Source organism: Eurosta solidaginis, chromosome 4 (assembly GCF_040869045.1).
Source record: "Eurosta solidaginis isolate ZX-2024a chromosome 4, ASM4086904v1, whole genome shotgun sequence".
Lineage (NCBI taxonomy): Eukaryota > Metazoa > Arthropoda > Insecta > Diptera > Tephritidae > Eurosta > Eurosta solidaginis.
Window position 1 is genome coordinate 101270443 of NC_090322.1, and position 9722 is coordinate 101280164.

Below are 9722 nucleotides of genomic sequence, written 5' to 3' on the forward strand. Positions count from 1 at the left end.
GCATGCCCGAGTTTCAGGCATCACAAGTGCGGTGTCAGCTCAGGTGAAAGAGGCATCCAAAATTGAATTACGTTCACCAGTGGATGCCTGCTTCAGCCTGACTACACCCGTTCTAGTCCTAGCCAAACTCACTGGGAATCTTCCATCCTGCCATATCAACGCCATGACTATGCAGGCATTCCCAGACTTGGTTTGGCAGACAAAATACTCTACATCAACTAAGACGTAGACCTCATACTTGGAGGAGACATATATCCCCAAATTATACTGAGCGGTCTGAAAAAGAATGTGCTAAATACACTCTTGGCCCAAGAGACAGTGTTCGGTTGGATACTAACCGGTCGCATCGAAGCACCGAGTCCAACGAAGAGCATCATGTCATTCTACAACGAGGTTGCGTTGGACAACCAATTAAAAGCTTTCTGGGAGGTAGAAAATGTTCCCAAAAACAAAATGCTTAATGAAGAAGAAAGGTATTGTGAACAACTATTTAAGGACACAACAAAACGTGATGAAAGTGGAAGATATACAGTTTCGCTACCATTCAGGCAGGATTACCCTGAGAAGATTGCATTAGGACCATCCCTAAAGCGCGCATGTTCACAATTCTTCAGAAATGAGGGGCAACTACTGAAAAACCAAGAGTTAGGGAAAGAGTATGTTCGGGTGTTGTCAGAATACGAAACACTTGGACATATGAGAAAAATCAAAAATAATGTACCATCCGACGTTTCGGATAATTATTTCCTGCCCCACCACGCCATTGTAAAGGCAGAAAGTACCACTACCAAGGTGCGCGTCGTCTTCAACGCGTCAAGTCCGACAGCAAATGGCATTAGTCTAAACGACATACTCCACCCAGGTCCAGTACTCCAAGCAGACTTGCCTATTTTAATTTTACGTTGGCGACTGTATCGCTTCGTCTTTAATAGCGACATCGAAAAGATGTATAGGCAAATTTGGGTGAACGAAAATCACACCAAATTTCAACGGATTGTCCATCGAACATCCCCCAACGAACCCATCAGTCTTTACGAACTAAAGACTGTCACCTTTGGTGTAAACTGCGCCCCCTACCTCGCGATACGGTCACTTCTACAATTGGCTGATGATGTAGAAAATACGCACCCAATAGCATCGGGTATATTACGAGAAAGTATGTATGTCGACGACGTGTTATCTGGAGGACATACAATAGCGTCAACCATCAGAGCAAGAAACGAGATTCGCGAAGCATTACACTCAGCTGGCTTTCCATTGCGCAAGTGGACATCAAATTGTGAGGAAATCCTTCAGGACATCCCCAAAACGGATCTGCTCAGCGAGGACTTCCTAGCGTTTGAAGAGGCTAGCTCGGTGAAGGCACTCGGAATACGATGGAACGCGCATGCAGACATGTTTTACTTCACCGCAGGAGTTTTAGAGAGTGGCGAGAACATCACCAAACGCGCAATCCTATCCGCTATAGCCAAACTTTTCGACCCTTTAGGCTGGCTTGCACCAATGGTCATAGTGGCAAAAATACTAATGCAGCATATCTGGTTAGAGGGCACCGGGTGGGACGAAAGTGTCTCCCCAACTACCTTAGAACGGTGGGAAAATTTCACCCAACACTATAACGAAATAGATAACATTAGGATACCGCGATGGGTAAATTTTACGCCCGAGGACGACATCGAAATACATGATTTTTGCGATGCATCGGAAAAGGCATATGCAGCAGCAATATACATGCGCGTAAAAAGGGACGATAAAATTTTCACAAACCTCTTGCTAGCAAAAACCCGAGTAGCCCCAGTGAAAACCATCTCACTGCCACGTTTAGAACTTTGCGGCGCCGTGCTGCTCGCAGAAATCATGGAATCAATATTCCGAAACATTCATTTGGGGCCAGAAAAAGTTCACCTCTGGACAGATTCAACCATCGTACTCGCATGGATAAGAAAGACGCCCTGTTCCTGGTCAACCTTCGTCGCACACCGAATCACTAAGATCGTCGATATGGTCGGTAGCAAGGACTGGCTTCGGAATCCAATCCAGCGGATCTAGGAAGCAGAGGACTACTTGCATCAGAGTTGGTCAACAATTCGTTGTGGTGGCAGGGACCTTCTTGGCTGCAAGAAGACAATTCTCACTGGCCAGCACAAGAGATCGAATACAAAACGTCCGTTGAGGAGAAGAGGACACAAACATATGCCACGACAAGGGTAGATCATGTAGATATTCTCGACCGTTTTTCAAATTTACCCAGGGCTTTGAAGGTTCTATCCTATGTTAGGAGGTTTTATAAAAGAACTCAGCCAAGAACAAAAGCCTCGTTCCACGAAAAAGCGTGTATAATCTCAGCCGATGAGATTAAGGCAACGACTCAAGCATTAATACGAGTCTGCCAGAAACAGTTTTACGGTACAGAATATTTAAAATTGAAAAATAGGGAACCGATCGACCGAAAGAGTGAAATACTGTCACTCAACCCATATATCGACAAAGATGATATTATTAGAACAGGGGGGCCTCTAGGGGCGTCAAAAGACATGTCATTCAACGAGCGGCATCCGATCATCTTGCCTTACAATTGCAGGCTGTCTCACCGTCATGATGATTCATCATGATTCCCTTCATGGCGAGAACCAGCTCATGCTCCGCCTTATCCGAACCCAATACTGGATACCGAATGTCAAGACCATGATCAGAGCCGTCATTCACAATTGCAAAACCTGCATTATTCACCGAAAGCAGGCACAGTCCCAACTTATGGGTACCCTTCCCTGCGAACGGACTACTTTTACACGCGCGTTCACCAATACCGGGGTAGACTTTGCGGGGCTTTTCGACATCAAAAGCTACCGCGGTAGGGGATGTCGACTGTCAAAAGGCTACGTATGCCTTTTCGTCTGTTTCTCCACGAAGGCCATCCATTTAGAAGCCACTAGTGACCTTAGCACCCCATGCTTCCTCGCGGCCTTTTCGCGTTTTATCGCGAGAAGAGGATGTCCGAAGAACATCTACTTCGACAATGGTACGAACTTCGTCGGAGCTTCCCGATCTCTACGATCGGAATTCAAAGCCTTCCTGGCAGAAAGCCGAGACAAAACAGTCTCCAAGTATAGCCATCAAGCATTAACTTGGCATTTTATTCCCGCCGGCGCTCCGCATATGGGCGGCCTGTGGGAAGCGGGAGTGAAGAGCTTCAAAAGCCACTTCAAAAAGGTCGCTTCTCTCCATAAATATACCATGGAGGAGTTCCAAACCCTTTTGTGCCGGATCGAGGCATGCCTAAATTTACGGCCTCTCAGCCCGGCGTCCAATGACCCAACGGACCTGGAGCCACTAACCCCAGGACATTTCCTCACCGGCAGCCATCTTCTGGCGCCGCCAGAACCGGATGCGAACGAAAGCCCTGCCTCCATGCTAAATAGATGGCAGAAGCTCAAGGCCCTCCATCAAACCTTCTGCCGGCGATGGAAAACCGAATATTTATCCGAACTCCAAAAACGAGTGAAGTGGAAGCATCCCAAGGAAAATATAAAAGTGGGAGATCTCGCTGTCCTCAAAGAGGACAATTTATCTCCCAACGAATGGAGGTTAGGTAGAGTCGTCAACGTACACCCCGGCGAAGATAACCGAGTACGTGTAGTCGACCTCATAACCGAGAAGGGTCAAGTCAGACGACCTTTGGTCAAACTGATCCTTCTTCCTACGGAGATCGTTTGTGAGAGGACCACGAGTTCCTCTTAACAATCCTTCCGTTCCGATTCATACCTCCTTTCAAAAAAAAAAAAAATCAAAAAAAATCAACCTCGTCTTTACATTTTCCAAAAAAAATCAACCCCAGCCCTCGTTCACCCGGAACGAGGCCAACCAATAACCTAACGCATACCCGATCTCTGCTACAGAAACCAAAGGCATTATCCGGCCCATTCAATTTTTAAATTTTCAAAAAAAAAATCCCACAAATTCACTCGCTCACCCCGAGCGAGGACACCAGAAATCTTCCCACTCACTCGTTCTCCCATATCGAGGATACCAGAACAACCCTAATGCAGATCCCCCATCTGCCGCCAAACACTTATTTTTAATTCTCAAAATCAAACCCCAATTCATTCGCTCACCGCGAGCTATGACACCAGAACCCTAACGCAGATTGGTTGTCTGCCACAGAACACGTATGCACTCTTCCAAATGCACGAGGCGAAAAGAAGTTATCAAAATCACAAAAGGAACATTATTGTCCATACGAGAAGATCGAATAAAACCCTTTTTCATATGTATGGAAGTTGTTCCCCAGAATTGAGGAGAATTCTTTGCCTATAGCAGAATCAGTTCTCGTTGTTCGAGTGTTTATTATATTTGGCCTACTGCAGCCACAATCGCTTGGGCTCAACGTATTAAAAATTAAATTAAATTATAAAATGGCAAGACTGGGGCCCCGTGCAGACGGATGCGTTAGGTGACGTGCCCCACACTTGCACCAACACTTCAAGTGCAGGTTCCGATCTTTATTTAGACATGTGCCATACAATATGAGTGCACAAATGTGATAAGGGGCGATAACGGCCGGAAGGATATTTAGGGTCGAACTTTTCCTACAATTGCGTGATGCTCCTTTTCACTTATATGTAATAAGTTTATTTACCTCGAGTAGCTACCAAGTGCTCCAACCAAATTATAATATTTATCTCAAACTTCTAAAGCACAAAAAATCAATATTATTGTACTCATCGAATGGATCCAAATTGTAACGTTTAGTAGCAGAGAAGAGCACAGGCTCTTGTGGAGTAATAGAAAATTTTGAGCATAGCTCCTCCTATGAGATGCTTCCCGTCTCACTACCATCAACAAGTATATCACCTTCGGGATGTGTGTGCGAGCTTTGCTAGCACCGGTGTCCTACTACCGCCACCTTCCAGCTAGGGCCAATGGTGATCTACCGGTGTCCTACTACCGCCACCTTCCAGCTGGGGTCAATGGTGATCTTTAAATTGTTCAACGTAGGTGAATTGGTGGGACCATAACTCAACGTAAACTAGCTTGCAATAAACTAATTCAAGGTAAACAGGGCTGCGCGAAAAACAAAAAAGATGTAGCTGATGTTCCTAAACCTATTTTCGTCCCTTTCTTTTAATAATTCGTATAAAGTATAAAGTTTTCGTAAAAAGGCTACTTACTTAATGATCTCTTGCGCTGACGTCAAGATTTGGGGTTTATCGGCTGGTAGTATACGGTCGGGCTTTCTCAATACCACGGCTGTCTTGATTGCTGGAGGGTAGAAAATGTTCTGATAATTTGAAAAAAAATTGTTGGCCAACCAATCCATTATGATTATCTTCGGTTCAAGAGGGACCGCTGATCTGAAATGTGAAGCGGAGTAAAGCGTGGATTTGCAAATGGACATAGTAACGCAGCTCTTTCATTTATACTTACACGTTTCCACCCCATGGCCCTAAAGCCCGATGATAAACTTTCACCCACAATCGAGGGATCTGCACATGCTGTTAGGGTCAAACCGGTTTTATAATATATACGCGTTCGTTTTCTTTTTTTTGGGAAGGATCATTTTTCAGGCTCTAGGAATTTGTAGACTATGGAATAAATAAAGATTATCATAAACTAATGTTGACCCAATCGAAGCGCAGCTATTATATAACCAAATATACAACTCGCCTTCTGTATGACTAGAATAATGCATTTGAATCAAACTAAAGTCTTCAAAAGGCGCATATGCAAACAGTAAAAGATTTCGTTAATTTTGCAAATTATTATTCAACATGCTCACTGGCGCTATGCAACGTGCTGTGTAGTGAATAGCATACGGCTCGGATCTGCCGTAGTCGCTATTTTTAAAGTCCGAGCGTCCGTGAAGCACTACGTTTTGGCGTCGATGTCGACGGCGTTGCTTTAATACGCTTAAGACCAGACATAGCGTATGGTATGCATGGTCGACGTTTCGGTGTAACTGGTGGAGTCTGAACTCTTTTGGTCGGCGTGCAAAATGGCACTACGCTAATAGCAGTGATTGCTTCATCATCATCCACGATATCAGTCAATGACACTGAAGTCGTGCCAATTTCAGTAGTAGTAACAACAATTCCTTCTTCAGTATGATCAACATCTTCTAGTGTAGCAATGGCTGGTTCATTTAACGCCGTCTCGTTAAATTGTGCCATTAAATTACGACGACTTATGCCAAAGTTGATGGCACAATGCCATCGGTAGCAACCCCACTATTCCGTTTTATATGTTCATATATAACTAAAGCAATTTGCAATTGTTGATCGGATAAGCTCTCCTATGTGAGATACGTAAACGCACTGGTCTATCCCAATCACTTGTGCTTTGTGGAGTTGGTGGTGTATCTATGGAATTTAGTATTTGTGGTTTCGACCGCAGCATACCCATCATTTCAATATACTTCAGCGGCGTGTAGTCATTAAAGCCAACACGTGCACTGGTATCAAATTCATTAGAAACACATAACACATCACGTTGAATTAAAATCATTGCACAGCATATTCGTATCAAAAACTCAAATCGGTATCCCATCCCACCGAGAAAATTTAATCCCAAATCCGAACATGTGGAAGTGCAAATTCCTGACAGTAACAGCTATGTACCACAAAGACGTCTCAATAATATCTAATAAGGGTCCTCCTGATCGATGCACAACCATTATTATACCAGCGGCCATACATTCAACAATGCCAATTCAAAAATGTTCATTCCACATTGTGTGAATTCCTATTCCTGCGTTTTTGATACAATTGAAGAAGCTCTTGAAAATTAACCTTTACGTTAAATTCCACCGAGCTTCCTAACATAGCTTGCAACTGAAGAGGGTGATCTTTTCTGGCCGGAATTGACCTATAGATATGATTACAATCTTATCTGGACTTTCATTACGAGTTAAGCTCTTAAGATCCTTTACTTCACATGGTGGATACACACGATGAGTCTTAAAAGGTACGCCCCATAAATCGCGTATGTGATTTTCAGTCCATGTGGATTTTACCATTATCGTATCGGAGCATCGTCCAGCCCATTATATATATTTGCAAAAATTCGATAGTATATAACCTTGAGCCAGGTGATGAATGGGTTTCTAACCACGTAGGCTTGATTGTTATGACAATATTCACGTCGTTGAACACGCCGCAACAAAACCATACTTATTGTGGGATAATACACATAGCACCCGATCTTGCAGTTACCAATAAAACGAAACAAAGGCAACGTGAAAGTATATCCTGTGGTGTCTATATAAATATCAGGTGGAAATCGACAAAGAGATTCTAGTCCGAGAATACTGCATCCGAGACTTCGCCCCAGCAATGTGAAATACAGATACAACTTAGCTTCCACTAGACGTTTCAGATAAACGAAGCTTTTATTTTGTTTGTCAATATATAATATATATATATTGTCGTATTTCGCCTGTAGTGCTCGAACAGCACACCACAAAACTCGCTCGCCACCGCCCCCAGCATTGCAATATGGATGAAATATTCCTATATTCACAGGCCCATCACATGAATCTTAAGTTTTGTTTTACAGCGCTGCAGCCAACTACGAAGGCTTAGCAAAAATATGGCAAACAGCACCGTAGCCGACACGAGTACCAGGAATATTGTTATAGCCATTAGTGTCAAAATTAAGAAATTAGGTTTCTATTTCCCCAAGTCAACTAGGAGAGGGATATCGTATACCTTTGATTTCGTCGTAGCGACCCAAAAATATCACAAAAAAAAAAAAGGGTCGTTGGTATTCAGCTCCACGATATAAGTTCAGTGGGTTACGCCAAACTGTGTATTCGGGCAAGGAAAAAGTGCCCAGTATGGCTCGGGTATAGTGCCGCTGCCGTCGCGTATTTCTACCAATAGCGAAAGCATTTGAAAAACATAAGGCATAAATTCCAATATGAAACAGAAAATAATGTTTCTTCAAAGGAGCTAACTGCTGCTGTTGTGCCAACGATTTTATTGCCAGTGATAGCGTTTCAAAGAGATGCGGCCGTGATGGATTTTTGCAACCAAAACCTGCAAAGAAAAAAATCCATTAATAAATGTATAAGTGGACATCGCAAAAGTGTGACAACTGACAGCGCGGCCGACGCCGCAGTTGGAGCACCCCTTTTGAGATGCCGCCATCTAAAATTAGAACAAAATCCGATACAAAACAACCTTACCCAAGCGCTCCATGCCCCATGCCCATTCTCCACCTGAAAATAAAATAAAAGTAATTACTAATGAAAAAGAAAAAAAAAAGATTTTATTTTTATAATAATAGAAAGAAAATATTACAGTTTACTTACCAACCTTACTCCATCATGTGTAAAAAATGAAAGAATGAATCAACGGAACAAATCTTTCGATTAATCCCGTTGGCTTCAATTCAGAGGAATTTACATTCTATACACGGGTGCGTATGAATATGCACACTTTTTTTCTTTTCTCTTTGCTGCTAGTAAATATCTACCAGTGCACGGACTTTTTTAAAAGGCAAAATGTTGGGAAACAGGGAATGAAAATAGTAGTAGAAGTTTCATGGAAACAATAACTACGGTTTTATTGGTAACAAAAAATTCCCAATTCATCGTAAAACAAACAGCTCTCAAAATAAATCACATACCAAAACGTCTGACAACCACAACAATTTTCAAGGTACCAAAAACACTGCCGCAAAATAACCGATTTCGGCAGGTTATCGTTTACGTAAAACTTTTTATTGTCGTTCAAACTCGTCACAAAAAAAAAAAAAAACTGCGAAAAAATAACGCAGTAAATACTCGCGTGCTCAGTTACTATATTTCTCTAATCAAAAAAATTCATTTCCTATTTAAGTTATTCACAAATTTGTCAAAATGGACTGATTTGGTCAGTATCGCCTCCTAATAGTAGTTGGGTGGGCGCGGCAACTCAATACTGTAATGCAGTATACGGTTTCAGTGCGAAAATACTGAAATATTGGTAGAATCTAGGGTTTGGTAGCAGAAGTCGTAAAAGTAGTGAAAAATGAAAATGGGTCAAAAAGGTAGGTCAATCTACCAATGCGATAGAGTCCGCGCACTGACTGCCCATATACTTGTACCAACGTATTTACATATATATGCCGAGTTTTAAATGTACATTGTATTAGGGATGCATAAAAAAAAATGCAAACGGGTACCCAAAAACCCGTTTCTGGAAAATCGGTATCGGAGCCAACTACCCTTCTGGAACCTTGCCTTTTGCTAAAGGCCATCAATAAAACAGGACTACAAGGGTACTTGGGGAAAAGTTGAAGAAATAAGTGAAGGGCAATACAAAAAAAAAAAAAAAAATGATTCATTCTACAAATTCTTCTCTTCGTCCAAAACGAAGATTTTTTTTATTTTTCTTTACATAGCATACAATTTGCTGTCCAAATGTTTTTTTTGTGGCGGGCAGGGAAGTTGTTGGTTTTTAGCACCAACAACACAAATAACAGCGACTCAAAAGAACCCACGCTATACACTTTCTACCCGGTTCGGTACCAGAATGTGCGAACCGAAAAGCGTAAATGCTCATTTTCTGCAGCACTAGTGTGCCCGTGGCCAACTAAAACGCTACCGGGTGACACAAAATAAACAAAATAAGGCACTAAAGACCCAGGCACATAACGTGCGGGGAAAGAGGCCATGCATATAATGCACGCCACATATGAATATTTTTTTTATGCAGCGACAGATGTTTCCCCTTATGCGCGCG

The 9722-nt window shown here is 42.5% G+C and overlaps 1 pseudogene; it reads right to left on the minus strand.

The window, feature by feature from the left end:
- Positions 1-6252: 6252 nt before the first annotated feature.
- Positions 6253-8198, minus strand: LOC137248626 (GDP-Man:Man(3)GlcNAc(2)-PP-Dol alpha-1,2-mannosyltransferase-like; annotated as a pseudogene).
- Between the last annotated feature and the right edge of the window lie 1524 nt (positions 8199-9722).